This window comes from Mustela nivalis, assembly GCF_964662115.1.
Source record: "Mustela nivalis genome assembly, chromosome: 20".
NCBI lineage: Eukaryota > Metazoa > Chordata > Mammalia > Carnivora > Mustelidae > Mustela > Mustela nivalis.
In genome coordinates, this window is record NC_139039.1 from 7898288 (window position 1) to 7918854 (window position 20567).

The window sequence follows — 20567 nt, forward strand, 5'->3', positions numbered from 1 at the left end:
ATACTCTACCTCCATCCCATCAAATCCCACCCCCGCGCTGTTGGTTACCTTCACCCGAATAAATAATAAATGTGTAAAGCTCAACAGAGATTCTATTCAGAGTTACTGCCACCCATTTCCAAAACCCAGGCCAATGCAAAGCAATCCAAGACCTCACCTCTCCTCCGGAGGCTACCCAACATCCTCCGCGAGGCAACTGAATCATGGAAGCTGTGCAAATAAGATTGGAATGGAATGCTAGTTCCAGACACTCAATACTTGCAATGAATTCAGTATTTATTCTGTCACAGGTAAATGAAGACCAGTTCTTGGACATACTAATGATGATCACAGCTAATTAATGGCTTTTCCTTTGTAAAACATTCATAGCTTACAAAATAGTTTCACGTGAAGCAGCTTCTCTTTTGTCTACAGAATGGTATGGCCAGTAGGATGTGCTATCATTATTTACCTTAAGTGAGTAAGAAGCTGAGAGTTGGAGGCGGAGAGCGTTGTCTGGAGTAACCGAGCTAATTGATGGTCTGGATGTGGGATTAGGACAAAGATTCCAGGTCCAATGCTTTTTCCAACCCATCCCACTGTCTCTGCTAAACAAGCAAACAAATAAAATCTTCCTCTTTCTTGAAAGCGTAGAAATTTATAAATTTAGTACTTACTATTTTGTTCAATGGAAATGAAAAGATAGCTGATGTTTGTTGACTCAGTCACTGTGTTGACTATCAAGTGCTTGACGTAATTTTCCTCACTTATGAGGGACGCATTATTGTCCCCATTGCCGTAGATGGGGAAACTGAGCACAGAGAAGTTTCTGTAATTTGTCCAAATCACACAGCTAGTAAGCGAGATTTGGAAACAGTCAGCATGACTCCGGCATCTTAACTACAGTGTTGAGCAGGCTCCTATCCTCGCATCCACCCAGTGAGGGAGGCAGGGTTGTGACCTCTTTAACTAATGATCAAAGAACCATAGGTCCAGGTGCTACACACGGAATTACCTACATTGCCAAGATGTTCAGCATCGTTTGAGTCCTTGTTGATTCTAACAGCCGCAGGGCCAAGTTGGAACCAACAGACATAACTAAGAACCAATAGATCTAAAACAAACAACCAATCGAAACCAATCACTCTACTCTTAGATTTGGTTCTTCTCCTGCCACTCTTCCACCCCATGAGAGCCCTCCTTTCCCATCAGCTAATTTTTTTTCATAACGGCACCACTTTTCCTCTTATTTCTGATCCTAAAAACAATAAAGTCCCTTCTCCCTCTGTTGTCATATCCAGTCAATTACCAGGGATCCTAGTTCCTGGCTGTGTGTGCATCTAGACCTTGCTTTTCCCTCTTCTGTCCTACCATCCCTACCATAGTCTGGTTGAATGACCAGATGATGGCTTCTCCAGTGTTAGGCACTTTTCACTGTAGAGTCCAACCTGTCCCCAACCATCCTAAAAGGACAGCTGTCCTTATCACTTTGCATGCTATGAAACCACAATGGCACCCTGTTGTCTACACAGTCTAGCCTACTTTTCCAACCAACCCATTCTCTCTCCTTTTTTCTATTGTCAAGAAGTTCTCCTCAAAGTTCCCAACATTTGTGAATCTCTTCATCTCTGTGCCTCTGTTGTTATTTTCCCTGTTGTGTTATTTATCTTCTCTCACATTTATTCCAAACTAGGTATTTGTCCAGTCTTCTAGGAAAAATTTTCAGAGTACCCTTCTTCTGGGACTCCTATTGTTCCTATAGAAGGTGCCCCAGAGTTTAGTGTTTGATGATGTTTTCTAATTGTCTTGGTACTAATTTCATTTTTCCCAGTAGACTGTCAGTTTCTAAGGTCAAGGATCTTCTCAGCTTGTTTCATGATCCTTGCTGGGTGTAACAGAGTACTGAACTCAGAGATGGAAATTGTTTGGTTGGCTGATTTCATTTGGTGGAGGTCATGGGCATCAGACCAGAAGGCAAACTAACACGGGTTGATCCAGTAGTTCTGATGAACAATCCAGCGGCCTCGCTGTAGGACAGCTACTTCTCCAGTACATGTTGCCAACATCAAATTCATTTGAAGTTCAGGATATTACAAGAAGGCCAATTCACTTTCTGTAGTGGAGTTGTCTGTTTGTCCACTTTCTTGAACAGCTGAGGAACCCACCTTCTCTGATTCCTTTCACAGCTCACAGTAACTTTTCTTTAAGAAAGTATGATAATGGAGGGGTGGGAGTGAGGGAAGAATGAATTTTATCTGAGTGAAAGACCACAGCAAGTGGAAGCTGATTTATAATCTCCAAAATAATAATTAGAGAGTGGAAAGTAGCTCAAGGCAGATGTTTTAAAATAATTCATGAAACAGTTTTGATCAGAAGAAAAGTTGCTGGATACAGCTAAGCACTGATCAGAATCAACATGCTAAATGGCCATTCATCAAAGTTAAAGTTGCCCTAGGCAGATTTCTGAGAGACTAGTACTTTGGAAATATGATAATGATAATAATAAAGTTAGTATATATGTACACATTTCAAAAGTGTGTCATACTTTCCGAACTGTGTTCTTCCGCACCCTTGGGAATCAAACCCTTTGAGCTGGAAGGAGTTCTGAAGGTTATCTGGTTGAAACAGGGCTAACATTTTTGAATACTATTTATATACTTTTCTCTTATTTTGTCAGGGACATAAATCTATCTTTAGATTTCTACAGCATGAATGCAAAAAAAAAAAAAAAAAAAAAAAAAAAGTGAATATCCAGGTTCTCACGACCTAAAGTGGGATTTTTGTAGGAAGAATGGCTGTAAACACCAGGCTTTGTTGAGAGTATAATGGGATTCTCTAAATTTCTTTAGCTTCCATTTAGTATAGCAAGTACCATGTCTAGAGATGGGACTCAGATCACAGAACTGTTTCGATGTATACAAGTACTGATTTTGTCTACCACCGGTGGGCCGGGAGGCTAGGTGGTGTAGGGTAAGAGGAGAAGGATGAATTGTAGAGGTTGGAAGCTTGTCTATATCTGGTCTCAAAGGGCCATGAGAAGTTAAAGGGAGACAGGCACTGGAGAGACACTGCCCAGAGGGAAGGTGTGTTAGTTAAAATCAACACAAGCCCTTTCCCCCATTTAAGACTGCTTGGAAACAAAGGCTCCCCACACCAATCTGGGAGTGGCTACCTCAGAGTAAACGCAGCCATACAGCGTGGTTAGACAGTGGAAGGGCTAGAATTTAGCTTTCCCAAGCTACCCTCAGTTCCTGTGTGGGTAGGGGAGGGGTGGTGGTGAGGCACAGATCCTGCTTGGAATCTGGCTAGAAGACATACCAGAGAGGGGTGACCGCCGTGGGGAAAGATGGCACCATCGCCAAGTGATGTGAAAAAAACTACCTAGCTCTGACCTCACATCCAGACCGGGGGGTCCGAAACCCAAGGGAGAGCTAAAGGGGGCCACAGTCGGAAAAAAGGAGGCTGGGCTCTGACTCAGAGGAACCACAAACTACCTGGCCCATAGCCTTCAGCAGCAAACACTGGCCAAGTGCCGAGAATTAGGACAAGCTGGAGATCCGAGGTCACCATTCCAGGGAACAGCCCAGATAAGCCACCCTACAGCAGACATGGGAGGATCCAGAGAATACCATGTGACCTCAGGCCTTTCCCCCACCTCCACCCTTGAGACCACAAGAAGCCTAATCATGCACGCAGGCACCTGGGAGGGAAAGGAGAGAGACCTGTGAAACGTTGGTCATCTTGCTAAAACCAAAACAAAATAAAAACTGTGTTATCGGGACGCCTGGGTGGCTCAGTTGGTTAAGCAACTGCCTTCAGCTCAGGTCACGATCCTGGAGTCCCAGGATCGAGTCCCGCATCAGACCCCCAGCTCCACGGGGAGTCTGCTTCTCCCTCTGACCTTCTCGCCTCTCATGCTCTCTCTCTCTCAAATAAATAAATAAAATGTTTAAAAACAAAACAAAACAAAACAAAACAAAAAAAAACTGTGTTATCTAAAGAAGACTGCTCCAGAGCCTGGGACAGGACTGAAATGGGAGGGTTGGAATAACTTGGTTTCCCACAGCACAGTAGGCGGTGGGGCTCCGGGAACAAATGAGGGCATTTCCATAGTCTTCTACACTGGACTTGGAGAGTAAGATGAGTGCTTTAGTGGCTCTGCTTCCTCGCATGAACTTCTCCTTTCTGAGCAGGAAAAGGCTCATATGGACCAGGGAGCCGGGGAGGCAGATGTTACTGTATTCATTCTGCACATGTAGAAACGATGGTCAAGCGATGACATGTCTTCTCCATGGTCAAAAGGCAACTGGGCAGCAAATCTACAGTAGGAGTTTGACCTCCTGATCCCAGCCCCACATTCCTCGTGGAGAACCCACGACACTGCAGGAGATGCCCACGTACACGGGTCAGTGGCACAATGATGAAAGGCGTTCATGCTCTGAAGCACGCCTTCCGTTCCTGTGTTCTTCGTTCAGGAGAATCCTGTGGCTGCTGACGTTTCTGGGGGCGTATTTACATCTGGGGGTGCTGTGGGGGCAGCACGATTCTATGTCCCTTTCATTATGCCAGTGTTTGAAATGGAACAGACCTGACAGGACATTGATTGAACAGTTTCTTTTTCTTTCTCTCTTGTTTTTCTTCCCAAGTATCACCTAAAATTGAAAACTTTATTGGCTGCAGTTTCTATCCATCTGCAAAAACATATTAGAAAGAGAAAGACGTTGGCAACTGACTTCAGGCTTTCCCCCCCAGAGTGTTACTTACCTGACTTTAACCAGATGCTGTGTATCAGCCTGTCTCTCTCCTCCACGCTCAGCGGGTAAAAGACAGAAATACGAGGAATGCTTGTTATGCTACGGACTCTCTCCCCCTCTCTTTCTCTTTCTTTCTTTCCTTTTTTTTTTTTTTTTTTTTTGGTATCCCAGGACCGGATATACAAGTTCCAGAAGAGGAATATACATCCCCAGAGTCTGAAATCAAATCTGGAATTCATATCCTCTGTAAATGTACTTTATTAAAAGCAGGAATCAAGAAAGGTTTTGGAATTATTATATTGGAGCGGTTGATTGTGTAGAGAGGACTTGGACTTAGGGATAATTTTAGACATGTTTTGCAAGCAGCCAACTCCATGGACGAATGAAAGAACTGGGCACTTTGGCATCAGTCCTATCCCAAAGACTTTAAAGCAGCCCTTGGACTGCATTACTAAGTCAGAACAGAAAGCAGGAGATTGCACGAGAGCCCTGCCACCTATCTTTATTGCAATCAGGTGACCCGAAATTTCTACAGGAGCATCTAGGTAAACACACCAGGCATCCTGCTGTCAGCTTGGGGTTAATCTCCATAAAATCTGGTTGCTGCCACGTAAGGATGTTTTGTGCAACTCCAGACAGGCTGCCAGGGCTGGAAGGCATGAGAGAGAGAGAGAGAGAGTGTGTGTGTGTGTGTGTGTGTGTGTGTGTACGTAGTTGTGCTGTGTGTACAGCGGGTAAAGCAGCTGAAAGCATTGGTTGAGCTCCAGAATTAGAACCGGTTGGGGCTGCATGGGGAGGAAGACACGAGAGTCATTGGAACTACATGGGAACATGCCTGCAGCCTCTACTGCCGGCCGTTCCACGGGAGGGGGGCCATGAACTTGTCCGTTGTTCCCATAAGACCCAGACAGTTTTCTATCAGTGAACTGTCTCTGAACAATTTTCTCCCCTTGGTTTTGGCAGCACGTCCTTCTGAATACCAAGGCAGCTCACAGTATTTCTCTGATGAAAACCACCACTTCATAGGGGTCAGCCAACTCGACAGTGGGAGCAAAGTGATTATGGGATTCACATTCTGGTAATAAAGGAGGAGCTAAGCCCTCTGACCCGTCAGAGAAAGGCGGGAGCCCTTTGTGATCCAGAAGAAGCCCCTGGACTCTGAGAGGTCCCAGACGGACAGAGGGGTGTCAGCGTCTCTCAGCAAACTTAAAGGAGAGCTATTGCTCAGAGGGACAAGGGCGGAATGGTGTTCCTGGTGGGGCCATGACTGGCTTGGCGCCACCCCGCAAATCCACCCCAGGTCCCCCACTCCTTCAGCCTTTGCATCCAGCATCTCTCCTGTTGCTTTATTTGAAAAGTTCCCTTTTTCAGAACACATGGGAGGAGCCACATTTGGATGGCTAAGGTCCTTGACTTTTCATGTTGGCTGCCTTTCGAAAAACTTTTGAGTTATTGTCTGAATTATAGCAGCCATAAAGGAGAATTTGAAATTACCCCTACAGCGGCTCCCAGGAGGAGCAGCAGTGGGATTATTTTCCCTGTGTTCTTCTGGAGAGAGCTAGATTCCTCCCCTAACCGTCCCCCCCCCCCCTTATTTCTCCCTCCGCAGGGTTCTGGCCTCCGGAGATGAGCGTGGGCCTGGTCTCGGTCCCCAGGGTTCTCTGCAGGAAGGGTGGCTGCTTGGATTCCAAGCTTCCTGCCTGGACCAGTGACGATTCTAACACCCCCTCAGGGAGGCGGTTTGTAATGTTTGTCCTGTAAACTCTTAGGTAACTGTTCTGTTCCAGCAGAGGAGGTCATGTGGCTTCGAGAGAAAAGATGTGTTTTTCTGTGGGTAGCTAAGGACACCGAGACATGGCCAGGCAACCTCGTGGACAGAAACCCCTCTCTGAACAGAGAGCACTGTTTGGGGAGCCAAGGGGAAATGACATTCATTGTCAAGTGCGAATCAGGGCGCTATAAACAGCCTCGGGCACTAGGCTGGTGGCACGTCCGTGTTCAGAAACTTCACTGTAGAAATATCTCCTTGCGGAAGGCACGGATCAGTGAACCGATACACGTTTCATGAGCGACTTTCCAGAATTCTAGACCCCTCTGCCAGAATGTTCCAGGGCATTTGTTCTTCCACTAGTTAACTCGTGGCTGTGTTTTTCATTATTCCTTCAGCTGTAGTTCTGAGTATCCCCCTCTCTCCAGGTCATCCTGTTTGTCTCAAAAAGCCAAAAACTTTCCCAAAATGTACTGAGAGCAGCGGGTTCAAAGGGACTAGAAATGACTGAAGGTTGGGAGAAGGGGGCTCTGGGCCTGGACCCTCAGTGGGCTGCAGGCTTTTCCCTGTGGTGTTGCCTGCTGCCACGCCTCAGATGAAAACAGCCAACCACTCTGCTCTGCTCGGATGTTTTTATCTTCTTGTTTTGTGTGTGTGTGTGTGTGTGTTTAATGGAGGTATAATTTACATACAATGAAATATGCAAATCCTAAGCATTTATTTACATTTACATTTACATTTACATTTATATTTATATTTATATTTATATTTATATTTATATTTATCAAACAACTGTCATCCAAATCAAGAATATAGACCTTTTCCAAGACCCTAGGGAATCTCCTTGTGCCTATTCTGTTACTGTTACTGCATGTTTCAAGTCCGTCTATGAATATCTTTTTTTTTTTTTTTTAAATTTTTTATTTATTTGACAGAGAGAGATCACAAGTAGGCAGAGAGGCAGGCAGAGAGAGAGTGAGAGAAGGAAGCAGGCTCCCTGCTGAGCAGAGAGCCCGATGTGGGACTGGATCCCAGGACCCTGAGATCATGACCTGAGCCGAAGGCAGCGGCTTAACCCACTGAGCCACCCAGGCGCCCCGTCTATGAATATCTTGTGTTATCAAGCTCTCTCCTCACTTGGGAGTGTCTTGCCTCACTGCCTCTTTGGCTCTCCACCAGCTCATATGCCAATCTTTCCCTTCTCAAGACACCCTCCAGACAAACAGATCGCCAACAGCCAAGACAGCTGGGTGAGGGAGCTGGGGCAGATTCCATTGTCTTCTTTTGAAAAAGTTATCAGCTGGAAGCTCAGAGAAGTCAAGCAGTTTGTTTCTGGCCACATAGCCGTCAAGAATGGTGTGATGGCTGGAACCCAGCTCCTGCCGGTTTGCTCTTGGCTCTCTTTCTTCTGCCTAGGCTTTACTTACTGCCCAGACATGGCCATTTTCAGAAGAGCACAAAGCTATGCCCCACTGGAGTGAGGCCTCATCACGATGAAGACCACACATGGGCCACAAGAGAGGGTGCGTGGAGCCCAGCCAGTTCCAATGAGGAACACACTGTTCCTCAAACTTTAGTATGCCCAAGAGTCATCTACAAAGTGGGTTGCACATGCCAATTCTCTGGCCTGGGGCAGGGCTCAGGGGTCTGCATTTTTGCCAGGCTTGCTCTCTCCTTCCCCACTCAGCCCAGGGAATCTGTGGGACCAAGTAAACGGCATGTGAGAGCTGCTCTCTCGATCTCTTCTGGAGCATTCAGCAGTACCCATGTTCTACCCCTCTCCCACCTGTCCCTCCCTTCCTGGAGAATTCCCCCATCCGGACCTTCTTCCCTCCTGATCTTTGCCATCTGCCAGTCCCTAGATTATTGGGTTCCTTTTGATCTCGATTCTGTTATTCAGCCTTTTCCCCTAATCTCGAGTTCTTCCCTGAATTGGCCTTTAATCTCCAGAGAGCCTCAATGATTCTGGTGATTTAACCCAGTCCACACACATGCTTATACCTGCAAACACAATCTCTGCTGAACACCGTCTTGCAGCTCCACTGAATCAAGTCCAGACTCCTTCAAGGAGCACTTCAGACCTCTAGGTTCATCATGGGTCCTGCTTCCCTGAAAAACACCCTTTCCACGATCTCCCTGCATGCCTAGGAGAGACCTACTCCCTTTGCCTGGAAAAACCCTCCCTTGGGCCCATCTGCTGCATGAACACCTGCTCTCCTTCCGGACTGAGCAGGAAACATCTCAGGCTCGTCCAGTACTGTCCCCCTTGCCCCCGCACCCCCCCGCAACCCCTGGAGTGGATTGTTCCTTCTTTTTAGGCTATGTCTTCTCTCTCTAACCAAATCAGGAGTCATGTCTCCTCAGAGCCTGCATGGTCTCCGGGCCCACGTAGTGGAGATGGAGGGCAGAGCTGCAATCCAACATTTTCCTGGACAAAGGACTATGGCCAATCTTATGTCAGGGTCGTGTGCTAAAATAATATACCAGTGATGATGTTGATTGTTTCCTATAAGCTAGGCACTGTTTTAAGTACCTTTTTCCCCACCTATTAGGCTTGTTTGTATAAGCTGTTTTTTTTTCTGATGTTGATTATTTAAAATGATCTCATGTCTGTAGAGTATAATGTCTCAGGTTTCAGAGGATGCAATGTACTTTTAATTGTAGCATCTAGGAGTCAATAAAAGCAATTGTCTCTGGTTGATGTAAAGGTTTCACCCCTATAGGAGACAAACTATAAGCTGGGTATCTATGATTCATTCATCTGAGTGGGATTTTTTTCTTCTTGTAGGTTTTTAGGAAAAAAATTATTTTTATTTATTTATTTGACAGAGAGAGACACAGTGAGAGAGGGAACACAAGCAGGGTAAGTGGGAGAGGGAGAAGCAGGCTTCCTACTGAGCAGGGAGCCTGATGTGGGGCTTGATCCCAGGACCCTGGAATCATGACCTGAGCCGAAGGCAGATGCTTAAATGACTCAACCACCCAAAGACCCCATCTTGTAGGTTTTTAAAAAAATGCTAATTGAGTAACTTGAAGGGTGATTTTATTATGCCTGCCTATACCCAATATATCTGAAAATCTGAATAGAAGTCAGTGAGGGGGAAATGATTCAACAACACAAATGATTAAATACAAAGAAATTTATTTTAAAAGCCACCTCTCCGGTCCATGTCTGTTCCTATCGAGAAATTTAAAATGCCACAAGAGCACGATTTCTCTACACAGAGGCTTCGCACTCCCCTGGATTTATGATGCAGGATATGGTTGAGGTGCCTCAGTGCAGAAGGGGGAGAGCTGCGACCAAAGCCTAGTGATCACTAGAATGTGCTGGCATTTCCCAGGAGACCGGCAGTTTAAAGCCACCAAAAGGTACTTCTTGATTCATTAATCTCTTCTTTAGGGTGGGAGTGGAGACAGGGAAATCTGTTCAAGATAAGCATGAAGTACAATATGACTTTGCCTTCTTATAAAGAGCCATCATTCACATAAATTGCATCCTTCAACCTTTCAAGGGATTAAATGCTACAAGACAGACAGCATCTGGTTCGAACAGCAGCAAATCAAAGAGGGTAACAATACACTGCATGGTGAATAACAGGCAGGCTCCTATGTCCATGCGCGGCCAAGAGCAGAGGTAAAAAGAAACCTGCGAGGGGCACCCTCAGAAAGGGTACACCTGTAGATGTGTCCGGGAAGATAGTGATGACTGTGGGGATAATAAGGCCATTCTTCTAAGGTGACCCTCAGCGGCGGGCAGCTGCCCCCTTCCAGGGGCTGGAACACAGCTCTCCTTGACCCAGGGACCAGAAAAGAGAACAGTGAACAGAGATCCTCCCTTCTGAAAGCCACAGCCAGGGCCGTTAATTAATGCACAGGCTCAAATTGGCTTCTTAAAGGGTTTCTTAAGAGAGCAGAAGGAGAGGCTGCTTGGGAGTAGATAAAAAGTCGTTGAAGTTTGACTGCTTTGTCTTGGTCTCCTCTTTCTTCCCCTCCCCCCTCTCCATCTCAGGCTCTCATTACTCTCATGACCTCTGCCCTTTGACCCTTCCGAGGAAGGGTCAGATGCATGTCATTCACACCTCCATGTAAAGTTCATCCTCTGGCATCTCCCAGGTATTCTGCTGTAGCAATGCCCCTCCAGGAAAGGCTCTCTTCTGCTAAAGAATTTCAGATTGACAATACCGTGTGCTTTCCGGACTGGTAAGAAATTCAGATGCTGGAGGTTTTGAGCAAGGCCTGCCTTGAGCATCTCAGGCCACCCTTCTCTGGAACTTTTCCCAAGTCCTACTGGACATATTACTATTTAAGGATAGTGCACCCAGAACGATCCTAGGTTTATTTATATATTAATCTTTTTTACAGTTAGTCTTAATTTCTATCAAAGTTATACAGAAACCTTCTCAAACATGTCTGAAGTTTAGACTCATCTGAAAAAAAATATTTTAAAATCTTCAAACCTAGACATCACTCCAGACCAGTTAAGTAAAAAAATGTCTTGGATGATGGCCCAAGTAGGGGGCTTGTGAGAAAGCCAAGTGACCCAGTGTGAGCTGCTGACAGAGGTCTGAGGGGGTCATCCTACAAGGCGTATTTAAAACCACCCCAAAGCAAACAGCAGCTGCCTCCTCCCCAAGCTTCACTTCCCTGATTTCCGACTTCCCAGAAATAATAAAATTCAACTATCTGAGCTGATTCATCTGATATTTACCCTCGTATTTCTTTTTCTTTCTTCCTTTTTAAAAAAGATTTTATTTATTTACTTGACACAGAGAGAGACAGTGAGAGAGGGAACACAAGCACCCCTGAGAAGTGGGACAGGGAGAAGCAGGCTTACTGCTAGGCAGGGAGCCCCTACTCGGGGCTCGATCCCAGGACCCTGGGATCATGACCTGAACTGAAGGCAGCCGCTTAGTGACTGAGCCACCCAGGCACCCCAACCCTGATATTTCTAAATTACATGATTACGTTGCCGCTGCTTCATTTTCCAGCATTGATCATTTCTTGACTTCCCACCATGGAAAATGGGATTTAACTCTTTTATTCCACTTGTGCCCACACCTCAAAAGCTCACACTGCCCAGCCCCCCACATCATCCCCAATACTGTTATAATTTGGTTGTATCAATATTCACCTTCTGATTACGTTCTCTGTTTGCTTAGTTTTTCTATGTACTTACCTATATAACTCAACCCCACATTCTCCCCAAATTGCTCTCTTCCCAGTCAGTAAAATGTTTTGAGGAAATCATTCCTGTTGCTCTGGGACATTCAATCTAGACTGCCAATCTGTCAGATAGCTTCAAGGTGACCCTCCTCACCTTCAGCCCAGGGGTTCCAGTCTCTTCTTGTGTTGGATCTATTGTCTTTACTGTCATCTTTTTTGGTTTTCTTTCTTATTTTTATGGAGTCTATCCACTAGGAGCTTCTGGGGGAAGAGTATATAGGAGCAAAGCTTTTGAGGCCTTAACCATCTGAAAATTCATTAGTGTCTCCTGGAGTCTGGCTAGAGATAGAATTTTAGGCTGGAAATAATTTTCCCTCAGAATGTGGAAGGCATTGCTCCATTGTCTTCTAACTTTCTGGTTGCTATTGAGAAATTCAATGCCATTTTGACACTTGATAATTTGCATGAAATTTTTTCTCTCTCTTTCTCTCTTGGAAAGCTTGTTGGATCCTCTCCTTGATCCCAACACTCTGAAATTTCATGCAAATGTATTTGGTGTAGCTTCATTTTCTTCATCCACTGTGCTAGGTACTCAGTGAGCCCTTTTAATTAAGAAAGGCAAGCCCCAGGGGCACCTGGGTGGCTCAGTGAGTTAAAGCCTCTGCCTTCGGCTCAGGTCATGATCCCAGGGTCTTGAAATCAAACCCCACATCAGATCTCTGTCTGTCAAATAAATAAATAAAATCTTTAAAAAAAGAAAGAAAGAAAGAAAGAAAGGCAAGCCCCAGAGTCTGAGAAATGGAATTATTTCATTAAAAATTTCATCTTTCCACTATTCTTTTCACTCTCTCATTTAAAATTTTTTTTAAAGATTTTATTTATTTATTTGACACAGAGAGAGAGATCACAAGTAGGCAGAGAGGCAGGCAGAGAGAAAGGAGGAAGCAGGCTCCCTGCTGAGCAGAGAGCCCCATGCGGGTCTCAATCCCAGGACCCTAAGATCATGACCTGAGCTGAAAGCAGAGGCTTAACCCACTGAGCCACCCAGGCGCCCCTCATTAAAAATTCTGTGGTACAGTCCCCATGCTATCCATTACATCCCCAGGATTTGTGTATCTTATAACTGGAACTCTCTACCATTTGACTCCCTTCAGCCATTTTGCCCATCCCCCACTCCCACCTCTGATAACCATCTATCTCTTTAGATTCCACAGATAGTGAGATCATAGAGTATTTGTCTTTCCCAGACTGACTTATCTCAGTTAGCATACTGCCCTCAGGGTCCAACCATGTTGTCCCAAATGGAGTGATTTCCTTCTTTCCCATGGCTGAAAAATATTCCATTTTATGTGCATACCACATCTGTATCCATTGGCCCATCTATGGACACTTAGTCTTGGCTGTTGTACACAATATTGCAATGAACACAGGAGTGCAGATATCTTTTTGAGATAGTGATTTCATTTCTTTTAGGTAAACACCCAGAAGTGAAATTGCTGGATCATATGGTATTTCTATGTTTAATTTTTGAGGAATCCCCATACTGGTTTTCATAGTGGTTGCCTCAGTTGATGTTCCCAGTGACAGCATGCACTGTTTCCCTTTTCTCCACATCCTTTCCAACACTTGTCATTTCTCTTTTTTTAAAGTAGGCTCCATGGGGCACCTGGGTGGCTCAGGGGGTTAAGCCTCTGCATTTGGCTCAGGTCATGATCCCAGGATCCTGGGATCGAGCCCCACATTGGGCTCCCTGCTTAGCGGGGAGCCTGCTTCCCTCCTCTCTCTCTGCCTGCCTCTCTGCCTACTTGTGATCTCTGTCTGTCAAATAAATAAATAAATAAATAAATAAATAAAATCTTTAAAGTAGGCTCCATGCCTAGCTTGGAGCCTAATGCAGCACTTGATTTCACAACCATGAAATTGAGACCTGAGCTGAGATCAAGGTTTGGACACTTAACTAACTGAGCCACCCAGGTACCTCCATTTTTTGCCTTTCTGATACTAGACATTCTGACAAGGGTGAGGTGATGTCTCATTGTGGTTTTGATTTGCATTTCCAGCTCTCTCTTTAGACCTCTTGTTCAGACATTGAATCCCAAGGATTTGTCCTGTAATTTTCTCATTTTTTTCTCTTCTATTTTCCAATTCTTTGTCCTTTGGTTTTACTTCCTTGGTGATTTCATCTCTCACTTCCAACTCTTTTATTAAATCTTTCATCTCTTTTATCAATATTACTTTTAATTTCTAAGGTCTGTTTTCAGAACATTCCATGTGTAGAGGCTTCTATTGTTTCAAGAGTGCAGTATCTTAGGTCGTCAAGGACTTTGGAAATCCACAGTCAGCAGGGCAATGTGTGGTGCTACTACATACATATAAAACCATCTTTGGGCTCAGAGTTACACACCTAGGTAAAGTGAATAGTGGACCATCTTCAAGAGATGGACGAGAGGTGTTGCCAGCAAAATATATGTACAAAAACAGGGCACAAACCCAGAAAGGGACTGTCTCCTGACTGTGCTGGAAGCTTCTCATCCCTGACTTGTTGTCCTTGAAGATTAGAGAATAATGGATAAGTCCTCTTTTGATTGCTTTCAAATAATATGTAAACATTTGTTCTAATTTATAATCCATTTGCTAAAGATGAAAGCTGTAGTGAACTAATTGTTTATAATAATCCCTTTTTTTTATAAGAAACTTCTCATTTTACCAAGTGTTCACATTGACCCATTCAGTACTCATAAAGACTGAGCAGACAAGCAGATAATTTTTCCATTTAGCAAATGAGGAGAGTGATCTTTCCTCCATACATGCTGCCTCGCTAAGATTCCATGTGACTGGGGTGCCTGGGTGGCTCAGTGGGTTAAGCCTCTGCCTTTGGCTCGGGTCATGGTCTTGGGGTCCTGGGATCGAGCCCCACATTGGGCTCTCTGCTCAGTGGGGAGCCTGCTCCCCCCCCCAACTTGTGATCTCTTTTTCTGTGTCAAATAAAATAAAAATAATTAAAAAAAAAAAAGACTCCATGTGACTGTGTGATCACACTTTGCCATGAACTAAGATATAGCAAAATGGGAAAAACAGTGGAGTGGAAATTTAGAGACCAATATTTTAATCTAGACTCTACCATTAATCAACTAAGTGAACTTGGGCAATTTATTTCTTTTCCACTAACATTTTGGGGGTCCTTCCTACGTACTAGGTATTAAGCTAAGTGCTGGAGGTACTAAGGTGGATAAGACACAATTCCTGTCTTTAAATTGCTTATAGTTTGTCTAAGAAGACAGATATAAACAATAATAAAAAGCAGTTTTTAAGAATCATTTATAGAAGTAATATATATGTATTGAAAGATAATCAGAGAGCATGATAAATTATATCAAGAGGGGAAAGTTTTCCAAGAGAAGGTGAAAAAAATCATCTTGAAAAAAATTATGAGAGTAATACATTGTTTCAAGAAGATTCAAGCAAAATATGTGACAAAGAATGTGACTAATCACTATAACTTCCTTCCCACCAAAAGATGAATGATACTAGTTTGATGTCGATTAGGAGATGATATTTGATTGATTTTTTTTTTAAATATTCTTTTTTTAAAAAGATTATGTATTTATTTATTTATTTGACACAGAGAGAGAGGTGGTGAGAGAGCGCAAGCAGGGTGAGCAGCAGAGGGAGAGAAAGAAGATTCCCCGCTGAGCCCAGGACCCTGAGATCATGACCTGAGCTGAAGGCAGATGCTTAACCCACTGAGCCACCCAGGCACCCCTTGATCGATATTTTAAATGAGGCATGGAAGTTTGCCTGACATGAAAGGTGGCTGAGGTTGGAAAGAGAATTCAAGGCAAAGGAAATATACAAAAAGGGAAGGTAAAATCATGTGGCAGGTCTGCAGCACAAGCTGTAGGAAGTTGTGTGTGCTCAGGAGGAAAATGGTAAGAAATAAGGCAGGAGAGCAAAGCACCTATTAGAATACGAAGGATCTTCTCTACCCTGCTAAGGATTTTGGACTATGTTCTGCAGTAATTGGGGTGCATTTTAAGTTGGAAACCAGACAGGGTCAGGTCTATGCATTTTAAGTTGGGAAGCAGACAGGGTCAAGTCGGCATTAGGTGCATTAGGATGGGATGAGTCAAGACTGAAGTCAAGAGACCAATAAGGAAGTCTAGGTAAAGGCTCATTATTATGAGCCTGAACTAAGGTAGGAGCGTGAAGAGAGAAGAGGAGGGATAGATTTGAGAGACTTTTGGGAGGGAGTATTAATAAGAAACTGAAAGTGAGAATAAATGAAAAGATGGGTCTAGGATGGCTCTCTGGTTTCTGGCTTGAATAACTGAATCATTAATGACATTATTGACAAAGAGAAAGAATATAGGACGGAGGGCAGTTTTTTGGTGGGGGAAGGGAGGATCATGCCTAGAAGACATCTTGGGGAAGCTATCCAGGAGGCACTGGTTATAGAAGGCTGGCTATGTCCAGATCCCATGTGTCAACAATAGGTGACTTCTGACAGGGTATTGGCCAAGGCAGGGTTATCTGGACCAGGAAAAAAATGATTACTTTGTACAAAAGAAAACACTGAGTATTAGTATTAGTACTAGAGCAATAGTATTAAGCATCTGATCCAAGCAATGAATATGAAATCATAAAAAGAAAGAAATCGAGGGGTCAGGAAGTTAGGGAATGAGAAATAGCGTGGGAGACAGAATATACACATATAAAGGCAGAGTAGAGGGTGTGGGCTGCAAAGAGACAAATAGGACAGTTCTTAGTTTCATTACTGGTTCTGACTGAGGATCTGGGAACCCACCTTCTGGCTTAAACTGCCCTCCCTGGGTTTAGGTGTGGCCGGCCAGAGCTTTCTCAGGTTTGCCCAGCAGAAACAGCAAGCCCATCTGAGAGAGGAGGGTCATTCCCTGTGTGATTCTTTCCTTCCCTCTACACCAAGTGCTAGAGCTGGCTTCAGCTCCAGCTTGCAAGATGAAAGGAATGGGGAAGCTGGCAGAAGGGATAAGGTTTCTGAGTCCATGAAAAGACCAAAGAATTGAACTGGGGTTTGTATCAGGGTTGTTGTATGTCATTATCACAGGATGCAGGGCCCTCCTTAAGATGGAGTCTCTAGGCTTCAAAAGCAGTTATTCTTAATTTGAACCCAAGCAGATGGCCTCAATAGGTCCATGCCTTACCAGTTGTCTTCTGGCCAGAGAAATGGTCTTACTAACTGAATACCTTGTGGGGGTGGGCCAGGAAGAGAGGCAGATATAAAAAGGGATCTGAGCCTTTAAAAGAAAGCTGGAAAAGGCAAGCTTTCTCCCCTACAGCCCTAGAGGGAGGGGAATGTGCCTTTGCCAACACAAAGTGACACTGATTTTGGACTTCTGGCCTCTAGAATGTTGAGAAGATAAATTTCTGTTGTTCCAAGCCATCAGGTTGGTGTGAATTTGTTACAGCAGCCACAGAAAGCTTATACAATTGGTTATGAAGATAGGGTCACAGAGTTCCACAGCACAAGAGGAGAGAGTTGTTTTGGGTGAGAATAAACATCAACTGGGAGCCACGTAATTGCTAAAGGTAGAGTGGAAGTGAATTGAAATAAACTCCGTAAGTGCCCACGGGTCCTAGGAACTGGTGAAGCATCTGAAGTGTACTACCTCACTTAATTCTTATGGCCGCCTCTTAAAATATGCTTCTTATCCCATCTTTTTTTGTTGGTGAGAAGATTAAAGTGCAGAGTGATTAGGAGCCATGGTGATCAGGGAAATGAAATTTTGAAGTCCCATATCTCTATCACCAAAGCTGGGTTTCTATCCACATCCAGGGGCCAAGGCTCCCATGATTAATGGGTGCCTAGTGGACACTGAAAGGGATACAGAAGCTGGAGTAGGGAGAAAGACTAGAAGTATTTATTTATTTATTTATTTTAAAGATTTTATTTATTTGAGAGAGAAAGCATGAGCAGGCAGAGGGGCAGAACAACATACAGACTCCCCGCTGAGTGCAGAGCCCAATGCAGGGCTTGATCCCAAGACCCTGAGATCATGACTTTAGTAGAAGTCAGATACGTAACCGACTGAGCCACCCAGGCACCCCAAGATATTATTAAGTATCTTTAAAAAACGCTCAACTCTACCCCTGAATCCAAGAAACCTGTATGTTTTGAAATGGTGGGAAGGGATTATTGTGTCCTTCACTTGAAGGTTTTATCAATAGGGCAAAGTCAGGCCAATTAGGACAAGGAAGCAGAGAAGGCACATTCTAGAAAAGAGAGATTTCTTGACTGTGGAACTGGAAATTGCAGAGGGCACTGTGAAAGGCATCAGAAAGGGAATCTTGGAGATTCTCTGATACAGCAAAATAACCATAGGACAGCATAGAATCTTCCCATACAAGCATTCAGAAATGTCTTATAAAATAAAACTCTTTAAATATATAATGACAACAATACAACAACTGGATTTTAAAATGCACAGAGAGCTTCAATAGACATTTCTCCAAAGAAGATATGCAAATGGTCAATAAGCCCATGAAAAGATGCTCAACTAGTTATTAGAGAAATGCAAACCAAAACCACAATGAGATACCAAACCCATTAGGATGTCTGTATCAGAAGGCCACATAGGATGGCTGCTGTAAAAACAAAAACAAAAACATAACATAAAAACAAAAACATAACAGAAAATAACACGTGTTGACAGGGGTGTGGAAAAATTGGTAAAGCCACTGTGGGAAACTATGACAGCTCCTCAAAAAATTAAAAACAGAATTACCATATGATCAGCAATTCCACTTCTGTGTATATACCCAAAAGAATTAAAAGTAGGGTCTTGAAGAGATATTTGCACACCCATGTTCCTAGCAGCACTATTCACAATAATCAAAAGGTGGAGGCAACCCAGCAGTCCATTGATGGATGAATGGATAAGCAAAATATGCTATATGCACACAATGGAATATTAATTAATCAGTGTTAAAAATGAAGGAAATTCATGAGGACCCTGGGTGGCTCAGTTGGTTAAGCATCTGACTCTTGATTTGGGCTCAGGTCGTGATCTCAGGGTAGTGAGATAGAGTCTTGTATTGGGCTCCACACTGAATGTGGAGCCTGCTTAAGATTCTCTCCCCTTCCCTCTGCCCCTCCCACCCTACTTGCTAGCACACTCATTCTTTCTCAAAAGAAAGAAAGAAAGAAAATTCTAACATATGCTACAACATGGATAAACCTTGAAGATATGCTAAACAAAATAAACCAGTCACAAGAGGACAAATATTGTATGATTTCATTTATGTGAGACGAATTCATAGAGACAGACAGTAGGATGGTTGTTGCCAGGGATTGGTGGGGGAGGAATAAAGAGCTGTCTTGTCTAATGAGCCCAGAATTTCAGTTTTGCAAGATGAAAATAGTTCTGTAGATGGACGGTGGGGATGGTTGAGTGACATGAGTGTACTTAATGCTACTGAATGGTGGTACATTTAAAAATGGTTAAGACGGTAAATTTTATGTTATGTGTATTTTACCACAATTTAAAAAAATAAAATTAAAATAAATAGGTAAAGCATGAATGAGCTGGACAGGTAGGAAAGGAAATCTCCAGGTGCTGAAGTGAAAAGAAATAGTTCAAACAGCAGACTCTGGAATTTATGCTGCTGGGGTCAAGGGCAGATGATCTGATCTAACAAAGGTTAAGGGCTTAGCTATTCACACCCATGCAGGACAGAATGATACCTCAAGCCTGTGTGAAGTGAGGGTTAGACAGTCCCCTACATAAAGCTCAGATGCTGTCAGAAAAGCCATCAACCCAGAAGGACATCAAAGAAGCTCATCTCTGCTCTGCCTCTAAATGGGAAAAAACAGTCCCCTATGAAAAATCAAAACCCCAGTCATGTGCCTTGCACAAGTTTAGAGCCCAAATATTTACTACCTGCATCAGAAGGAAACCCCAAGCCAACAAATTAACATAAAATTGGTCTTTAGCCAATGATACCCCTAAGATACCTGGCAGAAGCAAATAAAAAACTATTGGAATTAAACTTCAACACTGCAGGCCACAGAGAATTCCTACAGAAAAGATAAAGCCCTGCCTACAATAAAAAATTATAAAAACAGAGAGAAACAATCTAGCATGTGTAAGAATCAGCAGTCAAAATAAATAGTAGGGGTTAAACTCCTCAAAACTTTAGATAATAAATAAGTTATTGGATAGAGACTACAAAACTAGTATTTTTAAATGGTCTTAAAAGTCAAAGGATATGTCTACCAACAGTACAAGACACTATTTTAAAAATAAAAGAAAGGTCATAAATGAGGCCATAGAAACTTCTAGAAATGAAAAGTACTGTTACAGAAACTAAAAGGTTCAGGGATACAATAAATAACAGATTAGATACACAGGAGAGAGAATTAGTGAAATGGAAAAGGGATCTGAGGAAATGGTCCAGAATGCTCCAGAGAGAGACAAAGATTAGATATGTAAAAAAACAGTTTAAAAGAAAAGATGAAAGAAAAGAGCCAATGTACGTCTTAGAGTGCCAGAAGAAGAAAATAGGAAGAAGAAGAAACAATACTTAAACTCTAATATCAGAGCTCCAAATATGGCCTTGCCAATTACTGTCTTATTGTGGACAAAAAATTTAATCTCTTTCTGATCCAGTTTCCCTAATTTCAGAATGACTGGTTATAGTACTGAGTTGTGAGAATTAAATGAGATGACATGTAGAACACAGCACAGAAAAAAAAAAACCTGTAAGATATATGGCTATTATTGATAATAATGGGAATTATCCCATGTTGGTAGAAGATTCAAACCACTGTTGAAAGAATCACAAGGAAGATAAATAAAAATAAATCCATACCTAGACACCCACACTAAACTGCAGAACAATAGAGATTAAAATCTTAAAGCAACAGA

General features: G+C 43.3%; 1 long non-coding RNA gene across 1 annotated transcript in view; it reads right to left on the reverse strand.

Moving 5' to 3' along the window:
• Nucleotides 1-9638: 9638 nt before the first annotated feature.
• LOC309855192 overlaps nt 9639-20567 on the reverse strand; it is a 49428-nt gene continuing 38499 nt past the window's right edge. Inside the window, exon 3 of the long non-coding RNA XR_014306653.1 lies at nt 9639-9924. This is a non-coding gene — a long non-coding RNA (uncharacterized lncRNA). The remainder of the gene's footprint in view (nt 9925-20567) is intronic.